Source organism: Spermophilus citellus (assembly GCF_964194105.1).
Source record: "Spermophilus citellus genome assembly, chromosome: 3".
In the NCBI taxonomy this organism is placed as follows: domain Eukaryota; kingdom Metazoa; phylum Chordata; class Mammalia; order Rodentia; family Sciuridae; genus Spermophilus; species Spermophilus citellus.
The window spans coordinates 11,579,110-11,592,810 of record NC_138184.1 but is presented as its reverse complement, the minus strand read 5'-3'; positions in this window follow the sequence as shown (position 1 = coordinate 11,592,810).

Below are 13,701 nucleotides of genomic sequence, written 5' to 3'. Positions count from 1 at the left end.
GCCCACACCATAGCACACTTAAGACGGCTGACCTATCACCCATCCTCGCTTAGTACACTGCAGAGTGGGCTGACGGGAAGCTGTGGTCACTGCCACCGCCCAGCGCTACCAGACAGGATTAAATCACACATGGCTGGCCTAGGAAGAGCTCAGGATTCAGAACTGCAAGTAGATCTTCCTACTGAATGCCTCTCACTTTCACACCGGCACTAAGTAGAAAAACCGTGCTTCAAACCGTTGCAGGTTGAGTTACCCGAGGGTCTCCTCTCGCAGGAAGCCAGGGAGCTCTAGGTTGGCCTTGGGGACTATCCGTGGCTCTCCCAAGGCAAGAGATTGCCCAATACACATGACCTTTATCTCCACTCTGCCAGGAAGATCCCTCACGGTGGCTCTGGAGATGGGCGAGACGTGTCGGACGGAGGACCCAGTTTAACCTTTTTTGGTGAAGAACGTCCCATGGAAGGTCCTTGATGTTTCCCAGTATAAATAAAGCCGGAGCGGGCTCCATTTTGGCCAGAGGCTAGAAGCTGCCTCTGTCTGCTCGGCCTGCCGTCCCGCTTTTGAAACTACTTTCTGTGTGGTGCGGCTTTTTAGCTTTTATTCCTCAACCGGCCCATTCCACGGGGTGGGGGGGACCCCACTTCCACCACCCGGGCAGGATGCAGGCGAGCGTCGAGGACCTCATGGAATCGCGTATCCCAATCACCTCTCGTGCTCCCAAGGTTGACCAGGAGCTGAGGGCTCCGTTGGTGGCTCTCACTCTGTATTTGTCACACAGTTACAGCCAGACACTTGCAGTGGCCGGAGTCACTCACCCGCCGGCTTTTGGCGGGGACTTCAGCTGGGGCTGAGTGGCCTCTCCAGTTCTCTTGGGCTTCCTGACAGCATGGCGACTCAGGTCCCCGAGTGAGAACAAGAAGGAATCCATGTCACCTCGCAGGACTGGGGCTCAGACATGCACCTTACAGGAAATCCCCTGGGGCTCCCTCTCGCCCCTGTGACAGCTCTGTTCCTGTCTTTCGTGGTTTAATAAATCCTACTCCTTCCAGTGTTGCAAAAAGGAAAAAGAAGAGGAAAGAAAGGAAGGAGGGGGGGGGAGAAAGGAAGGGGAGTAGGGGAAGGGAGGGAGGAAGAAAGAAATCACATTTTATGTCCAGCAAACTCTATTGAGTGAATTAATCCCAAAGATCCAGGTGGAATGGAACCTGGGGATTTGCACAGGCCAGAGGGATACTCCACTGCTGAGCTGTACCCAGCCCACAGAATCTGCTCTCTCTCTCTCTCTCTCTCACCTGGGATTGAACTCAGGGGCACTCATCCACGGAGCCACATCCCCAGCCCTATTTTGTATTTTATTTAGAGACAGGGTCTCACGGAGGCTGGCTTTGAACCCAAGATCCTCCTGCCTCAGCCTCCCAAGGCACAGGGATCCCAGGTGTGTGCCACCGCGCCCAGCCATAGTCCACTTCTTGATGCGGAAATGGCAAGGCACACTGTAAAAAAACATAGGATACGGGATATTGTTAGATATTGTTATAATATATTGGATATCACAGTCTGTCCCAGGCATTACACAAACCATGAAAAACCCGTCTAAAACAAAAAAACATTTCCGGTATCTTTGAAGACATGATTTTCTCCAAAGCCCCTGAAAGTGTTCACGTTCCTGAATTCTGTTCTGTCGTTTCCATATGTTCCCATCTCTTACGATCTATTATTTATCTGCCTGTTCTGTGTTTTTGCATTAAGGGCTTCTGGACAGCCACCCTCTCCGGGGACCTCCTGTCCCCACTGAACGGTACACTGCTGTGGTCCGTCCACCCCGCACAGAGCCACAGTTCACCCCCTTTCACGACCACACAGTAAACGTGCAGTGTTGTGCTTACCTGCTGTCCTGTGGAAGGACAGGTGGAGATCCCATGTTTGAAGACTGTCACAGGGACGGGGACAAAGATCAGTGGTAAAGCTCTGCAGAAGAAAGAGAGGGTGAGGGGGGAGAAAAGAGTAAGAAGGAGAGGCTGGAGGTTCTCATGATAAATGCTTCTAGAATATTCCATCTCCTATCTCCCAGGGCATCCGAGCATGTTTGTCCCGGGCACATTCATGAAATGGAATGACTGGTAGGTGCCGGAGTGGTCACACCTGTGACGATGTCTGACACTCTGGGTTCCGCTGCCCACGTGGCCATCAGCGCTTGATGCTGTCAGACCTCTCTGCACGTGGTCTTCACCCGGCCGGACCCAGCATCTCCACCGGGAGCTTCTCCACAGAGACACACCATCGCGGGCTGGTAAAGTCCCTAGGCAGCCTTCCGGGGGCCCACACCCACCCACCAAGGGGGTCAGTGCCTCATCAGTGCCTTCTCCTCCTCCATGGCCTGGTGTCTCTACAACAAGAACATAATAGACAGGACACAAACACAGGGGGATGGCCGTGGAGGAGGAAGGCGGAGATGGATGTGGGATCTTGGAGCTCAGGAACGAGGGGTGGTCCCCGGGGTGGCACTACAGGGAGGTGGCGGAAACTGTAAGTGGTGGGGAACGTAAGACTATGTGACAGCGACTCCGACTGTCCTGTGTAATCAGAATGCATCAAGGAAAAAAGGAGAAGAGAGGTGGGACCTACGGGGAGGCCCTTAGGTCCTTGGGGTTGAGCCCTCAAAGGGCAGACCGGGACCCCAGCCCCTCTCTGCCTTTTGCTTCCTGGATGAGAAGATCAGTTATGTTTCCCACCTTGACGCACTGGCTGCCACAGCCCCAACAGTGAGGCCAGTTAGTTAATTAATTAATTATGGACTGGAAGCTCCTAAATGGTGAGCCAAGACAGACCTTTTCTCTTTATAAGTTGATTATTTCAGGTGTTTTGTTATACTCACAGAAAGCTGACTAACATGCCAGAATCTGGGGAAAAGGCATGGAAAGGATTCTTCCCTAGAGTCTCTGCAAGGACAGAACCAAATACCCTGATTTCAGATTTTTTGGACTCCAGAACCAAGAGAGAATAAATTTCTATTATTGCAAGCCAGGCAGTCTGTGGCAGCCATGGGAAACGAACACAATGACTGTCTAAAGAGTCACTGTCGTAGAAGTCAAGCAAACTCTGAGAAAGTGTCATAAACTGGAGGAGACCAGGATGGAGGGTATGTGAGGCCCTCAATGAGATCCTCGACCAGAAAAAGGAACCCCAGCAGCAAACACGGAGACGTTTTTTTTTAATTTTTTTAAAGGTGTACACAGTGCCTTTATTTATGTATTTATTTATTCTGATTTGTCATATATGACAGAGGAATGCCTTATAATTCACATTACACACATAGAGCACAGCCTTTACTTATTTACTTTTATGTGGTGCTGAGGATCGACCCAGGGCCTCACACGAGCTAGACGAGCGAGCGCTCTGCCACTGAGCCCCAGCCCCAGCCTCCAAAATCAAAACACGCAGAGCAGTTTAGTTAATAGTATTATGTGGCACTTACTTCCTGGTTTTAATAACCGGACACCCCATGTTTATGCTGGATGCAGAGTACCCACGAAGTCTCTGTATTATTTTTGCAAGTTTCTGTAAGTCTAAAATTATCTCAAAATTAAAAGTTCAAAAAAAATACACGTTGCCTCTTTCCTTCCTCCACACACCATCATTAGGTCCCCCGAACACGTTCTAATTTAGAAGGTAGCTGAGCTCCCCGCCAGGGTGGAGGCTCCGCCCCACGGTCCTCCTCTCTCCTCTTCCCCCTCCTAGTCCACCATCCAGTGTGAGGGACCCGGGGAACCCGGGCATGCTTCTCTGCACACCCCGGACTAGTGTCCGAGCTCCAGCCCCCGGTCCCGTGGAGGCTCCATCCTGTGGGACGGTCACACCTAGGTGGCTCACACCTGTAATCCCAGCGACGGGGAGGCTGAGCCAGGAGGACCACAGGTTCGAGGCCAGCCTGGCAACTTAGCAAGACCCTCAGCAACAAATAAATAAGTGAATAAATGGGACCGGGGGATTTAGCTCAGTGGTAGACCATCTCTGGGCTCAACACACAGTACAAGAAAAAAAAAAACCTCAGCTCTTCCTGTGGGATAAATATGTGATCACTCCATCCCAAACTTCATCTAATGAAGCCCCAACCCCTGGGGTTGGGCGCAGCTTGGGGTGGAGCACTTGCTCAGCCCGTGTAAGGCCGTGGGTTCCATCTCCAGCCAAGAAAGAAAAGGAAAGCAATCCTGTCCCCAAGGTGAGGGGGTGAGGAGGTGGGGCCTTTGGATGCCATCAGACCTGCTCAGAGTGAAGATGGCTGATTCCCACCAACACTCACGTGGTGGAGGCTTCGTCCCTACCGGAGGGGCAGCGACAGGCCAAGGGCCTCCAAGAGGATGGCAGCTGCACAGGCCCCACCTTCCTGAAGGATGAATGTTTTTCTTGCAGGAACGGTTAGAGGTTGCAGGAGTCTGGTCCCCTTGTTCCCTCTTCTACTCTCAGGGTCCTATCCTTCTACCTTCAACCGTCGATTGGTTTCACGTGTGACCCTCACCAGAACCTGAGCCAATGAAGCTGCCCAGTCTCAGATTTCCCGACTCCAGAACTGTGAGCTAAAATGAACCATTTTTCTTTATAAACCATCTGGTCTAAGTTATTCTGTTACAGTAACAGAAAATGAACTTTGTCGGGGCACTTGTAACAGGAGTTGGAGGGAGCTCATCGGAGCGTTCTACCATGTGAAGATGGGACCATCTAGAAATCACGAAGCCAGGTCCTCGATAGACAGAGAATATACCTGGGATTAACCAGTTCTCCAAGGACCCCCAATTCCTTCCATTGGAGAATGGTAGTTAGAAATCAAGATCTGGGTTCGAGGGGTGCACATGGCCACTGGGACATCTCAACAGAGCACATTTTATTCAATATTTCTTGCTTATTTGGATTATAGCTTAAAACCTATAAGTCTTTAGATCTCTAGTATAAGGGTCTCTGTACTCGGATGCCAGGGCCAGGCCTGCCACCCATGCTGGCCTCTCAGGCCTTCCTTCTCCTGCAGAAGTGGTCCCCTATGCTGAAGGTCACGGTCCCTGGGGAGCCTCTCTCTCTCTCTCTCTCTCTCTCTCTCTCTCTCATTTCTCTCCCTCTTTTTCAGGGACAACAGAGCACAACTTTATCACTGATGACCCTCCCCCTTGTTCTGAGCATGCGTCACATTCCAGAAGACAACCCTCGGCCCCGCTGTCAACAAGCACGTGTACAGGTCACACAAGTGCGCGTGTGCGCGTTCAGACCACACTTGACTCACACGACACAAGCCATACGCGGAAAACAGACTCGAGACGGGATGAGACAAGTCAATGGAACTAGAAATTAAATTTTCTACCGACATCAGAGACCACTGGCTTCCCCCACCCCCACCCCCGCCGTACGGGGGTTTGAACCCAGGGCCTGTGGATGCCAGCCAAGTGCTGTGTCACTGAGCCACATCCCCAGCCCAGAGACTGCAGGCTCTGAGCACAAAAGGGCCTGATTCGGTCCTCTTGGTGTCCCCAGCTGCCCATGCTGCCCTGTTCTGGGTCCTCCTGTTGGAAAAACTAGCCACAGGCCAGGTGCAGGGGAGCACGCCTGTAATCCCAGTGACTGGGGAGGCTGAGGCAGGAGGATCGAAAGTTTGAGGCCAGCCTCAGCAACTTGGTGAGGCCTTGTCTCTAGGTAAAAATCAAAAAGGGCTGGTGATGCAGCTTGGTGGTGCAGCCTCCCTGGGTTCCATGCTCACTACAGGAAAAAAAAGGAAAGAAAAAATCAGTAACGGAATCTTGTCTTCACCTGGCACGTCATGCCACAGCCTTCCTGGCAGTCAGCAGCGTGGACAGTCCATATTTTCCCTTCCTCTACTCTGATGTCCTGGGTCTGGGGCCTTCCCTCCCTTGGGTCGGCCATTCCTCGACAGCACTTCCAGAAACAGCCCAGCTCCTCCGTCCCAACCTGCTACGCCTCGGCCTTACTGAACCTGTTTTCCTGTCCCTCACTGTGTGATCCGGGTGGAGTCACAGCCTGGGATCCAGCTGTTCATGTGGCAAAAGCCAGTTCACAAGCCTGAGCCGCTCCCAAGACACTGTCCCCAGAGAAAGTAAACCAGACTGTGAGCGGCTCAGTGGGGGGGCCTGGCCAGGCAGCACAAGGCACACTATTTATGGACACGATACCTTTTTTTTTTTTTTTAAAGAGAGAGAGAGAGAGGCGAGGAGAGAGAGAGAGATTAATATTTTATTTTTAGTTCTCGGCGGACACAACATCTTTGTTGGTATGTGGTGCTGAGGATCGAACCCGGGCCGCACACATGCCAGGCGAGCGCGCTACCGCTTGAGCCACATCCCCAGCCCGGACACGATACCTGTGCTACACAAGAGCTTCCCCGCTGAGCCCAGCCCCAGCCCCAGGCCCTGGGTTTGATACCCACTGGGGGGCAGGACGTATCCCAGCAGCTTGGGAGGCTGAGGCAGGAGGATTGCAAGTTGAGAGCCAGCCTCAGCAATTTAGTGAGGCCCTAAGCCACTCAGTGAGACCCGTCTCTAAATAAAATACAAAAAGGCTGGGATGTGGCTCCGTGGTTAAGCGCTCCTGGGTTCAGTCCCTGGTACAAAAAAGAAAAGAACCCCCAATACCCAAAAGAGCATGTTTGTAAGGGGACGAGGACCTCCTTTCCTGCTGCTGGGAGTGGATCAGGGGGACGTGGAACTCTCCTCAGGGACAGCAGTGCCCCCAGGGAGAGGGAAGGAGACCAGGTCCCTGAGGGGGTGAGCTCCCACCGGCCCCCAGGACTTTCCTGCAAACACCCCCCTCATTTGAGCTGCTGTTAATTACTGTGAGCAAAGGAAAGCGATATGCAAAGGAAGTGCGCAGAAGACGAGAGATCCGCATCCCCTGGAGCAAGATGTACTGAAAACTTCATTGTCTGCCTGTTTCTAGTAAAAATATCTCATCACCTTTTATAAAATGTTTTGTGACCGTACATAATATTCCGGCCAGTTCTGCACAGTGGCCCCGATTTCTCCACGTCCTTGCCCATACATGTTATTTCTTTTCATTAAAAAAAATAATAATAACAGCAATCATAACAGGTGCAATCTTTTTTTTTTTTTTTTTTTTTTTTGTACCAGGGACTGAACCCTGGGTGCTTAACCACTGAGCCACCCACCCCAGCCCTTTTTAATATTTTATTTAGAGACAGGGTCTCACTGAGTTGCTTAGGGCACTTGCTAAACTGCTGAGGCTGGCTTTGAACGTGCAATCCTCCTGCCTCAGCCTCCCAAGTTGCTGGGATCAAGGTGTGCACCACCACGCCCAGCTAATCATTGACTTTTTACTTAGTGTTGTGTTCATATGGGAAGAGAAGACCTATACAAAGCTAATAAACACACAAAAAGATGTTCAGCATTGTTTGTCATTAAGAAAATGCAAATAAAGCCACATGGAGATACCACAGCACACCCCGGAGAATGGTTGAAAGGAAAAAGAGCGCACAGCCCTCTTGGCCAGGTGGCCAGGTGGGGCCGTGGAAGGCTGGCTGGAGAATCAGGGTCCACTTGGAGTTACAGGGAGACTCCCCACGAGATCCAGCCCGAGAGGAATTTTTTCTAAAAAAAAAAATCATATTTACTCAAAGATTTGTACACAGTCGTTCATGGCCACTGTATTTGTGATAACCCAATGTGGGAGACACCCTAGAAGTCCATCAACAAGAGATGGACACACGGGGCGGTGCCTTCACACACCGAAGCGGAACAGTAAAGAACAACACACCTGGGGCTGGGGCTGAGGCTGGGCGACAGAGGCCCCCCAGCTCGGGCCAGGCCTGGGTTCCATCCTCAGCACCACGGGAAAGTAAGGAAATAAAATAAAGGTGTTTATTGTGTCCAACGAGACAACTAAAAAATAAATCCTAAAAAAAAAAAAAAAGATGAACCAGTCAATGGATGGAGCTGGAGAATATCATGCTAAGAGGATCAGCCAGTTCCTGCAAAACAAAAGCGAATGTCTCCCCACTTGTGTGGACGCTGATGCACGGCGTGGGGGGTGCGGGGGGCGTGGGGGGCACGGGGGGCACGGGGGGCACGGGAGAGGCCCAGTCACTGTAGGCGAGGGGAGTGAAGGGAGGGGGCTGGGGCAGGAAGGACCCCAGGTTGAATCCCCGTTAGCACCCTCTGTGCATATGGAACTGTGGCCGGGGCCAGGGGTCCACATCATGTGCAGCCAGAAGAATGAGAAATTGTGCTCCGCTCCGGGGTTCTACTGGCATGTATAGCCAACTAGAACAATAGAGAAAATTAAGGGAAAAAAAAAAAAAGAATGAAATTGGCACCCAAAATCTCTCCCCTCAGTGGAAAAATCCAGACACCAAAAATCCCACCCTCAGGCTGGGGGTATCCCTGGGTGGTAGAGAGCTCACCCAGCACCCACGAGGCCTTGGGTTTCATTCTCAGCATAAAAAGTAAAACCAGAAAACCACTGTGATTCCATTTATGTGAATGTCTAGAAAATGCAACGTAATCTACAATGACAGGAAGAGACCCGAGGTTGCCTGGGGTTCAGGGCATGGGGTGGGGTGACAAAGGGGTACTGCCAAGCTTTCAGGCCACCCCCAGGGGCAGAGCACCTGCCTGGCCCGTGTGAGGCCCTGGGTTCGATTCTCAGCACCACATGTAAATAAATGAACGCCATAAAGGCCCATTAACATCTAAAAGGTCCATTGACAACTAAAAAAAAAAAAAAAGACTTCATCCCATAGGTTGTCATTTATATTTCAATAAAGTTTATTTTAATTCCACAGATTTACAAAGACGGTGAGAAACCCCACCTACTTCTGGCTCCAACAGCTGTTCCCCCCAGAGAGCCCATCCGTGTATTTTAGGGTTTTGTTTTGTTTTGTTTTTTGGCTTTTGGAGACAAGATCTCATTATGTTGCCCAGGCTGGCCTCCATCTTCCAATCCTTCTGCCTCAGCCTCCCCAGTAGCGGAGACTACTGTAGGTGCAGGCCACCATACCTGGCTTAACATTTGTGTATTCTATATATTTTTTTAATGTATGGAAATGATAAATATTGTCACTTTCACTCTGTAACCAAGATTCACCCTACTCACATTAGTCCATACAAGATTTGAATGGTGGCCCACCAAAAGGTAGAAGCCAGGTGTGATGGTGAGTACCTGTCATCTCGGTCACTCGGGAGGCTGAGGCAGGAGGAGCACCAGTTTGAGGCCAGCCTCAGCAACTAACTGAGACCTTGTCTCAAATTTTTAAGATTAAAAAAAGAGGAGCTGGGGGGGCTGGGGATGTGGCTCAAGCGGTAGCGCGCTCGCCTGGCATGCATGCGGCCGGGGTTCGATCCTCAGCACCACATACCAACAAAGATGTTGTGTCCGCCGAGAACTAAAAAAAAACATTAAAAATTCTCTCTCTCTCTCTCTCTCTCTCTCTCTCTCTCTCTCTCTCTCTCTCTCTCTCTCCTCTCTCACTCTCTCTAAAAAAATAAATAAATAAAAAACAAAACAAAACAAAAAAAAGAGGGGCTGGGGTTTTGGCTCAAGTAATAGCGCGCTTGCCTGGCATGCATGAGGCACTGGGTTCGATCCTCAGCACCACATACAAATAAAATAAAGATATTGTGTCCACCTAAAGCTAAAAAATAAATATTTTTTAAAAAGATTTAAAAAAGAAGAAAGGATAGGTAGATGTTCTCACCCCCAGAGCCTGTGAATGTGAAAAAGGGTGTTTGCAGATGTAATTAAGTTAAGGATCTTGAGGTGGGATTATCCTGGATTGACCGGGTGTGTCCTAAATCCAAGCTGAACGTCTCTGTCCCAGGCAGAGGGGGAAAACACAGGCGGAGGAGCTGACCCAAAGTGCGTGGGCATTGCTGGGTGGGCTGGGGCAGGATGGCCCCGGGGCCGAGGGAGTCCAGATGCACACTCTCTGCCGGAGCGGGGGCAGGCACCTCTGGGCAAGGTCGGCCTTCTTAGATCTGGTGCCTTCGATCCCACAGGGGACACTTCTCACTGTCCGACCCCTCCCACTCTCAGGTCTGGGGACCCCCGTTCATCTGCACCTCCGGCTTTCCTGATCCCCAGTTTGCAGGCAGCCCATCGCGAGGGTTCTCGGCTCCGTAACCGCGGGAGCCAAAGCCCCCATCTCTGTGTCCCCGCATCTGGAGGCAGCTGCTGGTTCCAGGGCGCCGCATCTCCAGGTGCAGCTAACCTCAAGTTGAAAACACTGGGTCAGGAACTGCCCTGTGCCGGGCCAGGCGGCTCCTGCCCATAGACCTAGTGACCAGGACGCTTCCAGCACCTGAGCTTCTAGGGAACGCTCCAGATGGGGACCCTGGCAGCACCCTAGAGGCTCATACCACGGTGTAAACGGACAGTGGGCCGCAGGTCCACGTGTCACAGTTTGGTCCCCAAGCTGCTATATCATTGGAGGCAGAGGAGTCTCCAGGTGCAGGGCTTAGTGGGGGGTCTTAGGCCACGGGGGGACACGCGCCTGGAGGGGCCTCTGGACCCTGTCTCTCTGTGCTCCCTGACTCCGGGCGTGAGCTGTTCAGTGTGCCGTGTGCTCTGTGTGGGAGGTCACCCTGGCCAGCGCCCCGCAGTGCAGCCACCAAGCCGGGCCCAGTGGCACACACCTGTGACCCCAGCAACACAGGAGGCAGAGGAAGGAGGATCACAAGTGTGAGGCCAGCCCGGGCAAGTCAGCGAGACCGTGTCTCAAAATGAAGTAAGAAGGGCTCAGGGTGCAGCTCCGTGGCCGGGTGCTCGCCTAGGATGCGCAGGGCCCCGGGTCCCACCCCCCCACCCCCTGCTGCCAAGAGATAGAGGTGCTTCAGCCAACCGTAGGTGACTCGGGATACTCTGTGTGAAGTCGTCACACCTTCCCGAGACGTGACAAGGAAGTCTGCGCCCTGCCTGCGCCCTCTCAGTGCAGACACGGTCTCCTGCCCGACATTTCTGCTGCTTGGTTGGCTGAATCCCCAGAGGCCCAACAGGCTGCTCCGAAGACTGACGGGAGAGACAGAATCCAAAACAGGACGAGTCCCTGTCTCCCTCACTCCGACCATGAAGGCTGGCTTAATGATCAGCCCGAAGCTCCATGCCAGCCCCTCGAACCCCGCAGCAGGAAAGACTCCATCCTGGCCCCTGTCCCTCTCCGCTGGACCAAGTGGCCTCCCACCTCGTCCTCAACCCAAAAGGTTCCACTTTCTCCAACCTGTGAAATTATTTGAACATGTCAATGATCCCTTCCTGTAGGAACCAGATTCACCTCGGCCTTTGGTCACTACAGACCCCACAGGCCCTGCTTACCCACTCTCCCAGGTGCACTCCTGTGGCCTCCTCATGGTGTGTGTGTGGGGGAGGGTCCTCTGAGTATACGTGACTCATAAACTGATGTTGCACTAGTCCAGAGGTGCCCAGGCCTTCTGTGGCACGCAGGACTCAGACTGCTTCTACTCTGGGACCCCGCCATTCCAGGCCTCTATTCTCAAGGTGGTGTGATGTCAAAATGACTGCTGAATTCCAGCCATTACATTTACATTCCAATAGCACAAAGTAGAAAGGCACCCTCTTTTTTCCTCAAATCACTTATGCTTCTACCCTGTTAGCTAGAACTTGGTTGTATGGTGACATTTAGCTATAAAGGAGGGTGGGAAATGTCCTTTAACCCAAGAAGCCACATGTCCAGTGAACTAGCAGTAATTTGTGAATCAGATCTAGATGAAGGCTGATGAGGGAGCCCGGCCTCAGCCTCTCTCTCTTGAGGTTGGATCCACTGTGGGCACATCAGCCTGTGCCTCCTACTTCCTGCGACCAAGCCTGAGATGAGATTGCGACACTAGTACCCACGGTGTTCCCTCAACTGTCCCTCGTCTCCCTGACCCCACAGCCCTCCCTGACCTGGGGACCAAGCCCGGACAAGCCGTCTCACACATGCAGCCGGACCCTACGTGTGTTCCCTCATAAGCCCCAGCGTTGATCATGCAGGTGTGTGCTGGACAGTGAGGTGACCGAGGTTGACTGTACTCCACCAACGTCCCTGTGGAACTGGGCAGGGCAGGGCGGGGCAGGCTGGGCAGGGCGGAGAGAGGAGAGTTCCTGGCAGGGAGATAAGGCCGGTGCATTATTTACAGGAGGAGGGGTTAGAGCCCTGGCCAGGCCACACATTCTATCCTTTGCGATGATAGGGAGGTGACAGTGGACATGTGCCCAAAGCTAGGCCAATGAGATTCCAGCTTGGGGCTTCTGCTGAAGCGGGGGTTGTGCACACTTGGCTGCTGGGATAATACGCTGCACAGGTGAGCCTGCTGGTGGAGAGGCGGAGACAGAATCCACCAGGAGGATGTCGTTGGAGCTCCTGGATCCAGCTGAGCCTGAAGGACATATTCCCCAATCTTTCCATTCATGAGGCAATAAATGCTGTTTGCATTAGTTAGTTCAGTTTGGGTCCTCCATCCTTCCGGAGTGTCCCCAGCCACTTCACAGCTCGGTTCTTGTTGCTGCTTCCCTGGGGTTAAGATAAGGCCACAGGATTTCTGAGTGTTAAAACTAGAAAGTTCCAGGCAACACCCTGTTCATTGATGGCTCCCTCCCTGCCCCAGATCACGCCTGCATCCCTCCAGGTGCCTCCTCAGAGACAAATGCACCCATCCCCGTCTCCAGCTCTGCGTCTGGGCGGCCCCCCTCCATCATGCCCGGTCCCAGCCTGTCCACCACTCTGCCACTCCCCTGGGGAGCGCGAGGCAGCTGACGGGCCCAGCTGGTGAGTGGAGCTGCTGGGGATCTGACCCTGGGTGGAGTGGAAACCCGGGGTCCCTCAGGCACTGCCCTCCATGGACTCGGGTACTGAACACGGGGTCCCTAATGTGGCCATGTCAGAGGTGGGGCTCTTGGGAAGGCTCAGAGGGCTCTGATCTCCGGTTAGCCCGAGGGGGGGTCATGGCTAAATGGACGACAGGGAGGTGATGGCAATGTAGGAGGTGGAGCGAAAGGAAGGGAAGGTCCTTGGGGGGGCTTCCTGGTGACTCTCCTGTCCCCAGCCACTTCCTCTCCCTCGGCTCCCTGGCTGCCAGGAGGTGAGCTGTTTTCTCCTGACAGGTCCCTTCTGCCATGGTGTTCTGCGTCACTTGAGGCCCAAAGCAAGGGAGTGAGGTGACCACGGACTCTGAGGCCATGAGCCAAATCCATCTTTTCTCCCTTACGTTGATGGCCTCAGGTATCTGGTCACAGTGACAGAAAGGGAACCCAGGATGACCTCGCTGAACTCTGCCCCACACCTGGGAGGTGGGACAGCGGTCGCCCCACTTACAGAGGGGGACACTGAGGCCCAGAGGCGGTGGGTCCAGGCTGAAGCCGGTCGGGCCGCTGGGCTCACTCCCAGACCCGCCGCTGCCTCTGCCTTGGAATTTCCCTCCCGCCCTGTGGCCATCTGGGGAGGGGGTGCCAGCAAGGCAGCGGGAAGGGGAGGGGGAGGGGGTGTGGTGGCAGACCCTGCCAAGGGTCCCCAGGCTGGTGTGTGGCTGACAGGCCCCGTCCAGGCCCCCTTGACCCCTGGCTGCTGGCCTGGCTTCTTGGGGACTCTCGGGTACCTCCCCAAAGCCTCCCGCCCCCCACCCTGTGGTTGGCCCAAATACCAGACAGGGCGATCTCAGCGTTTCCTCGAACATTCCTCCTCCCGGCCCAGCCCCAGGC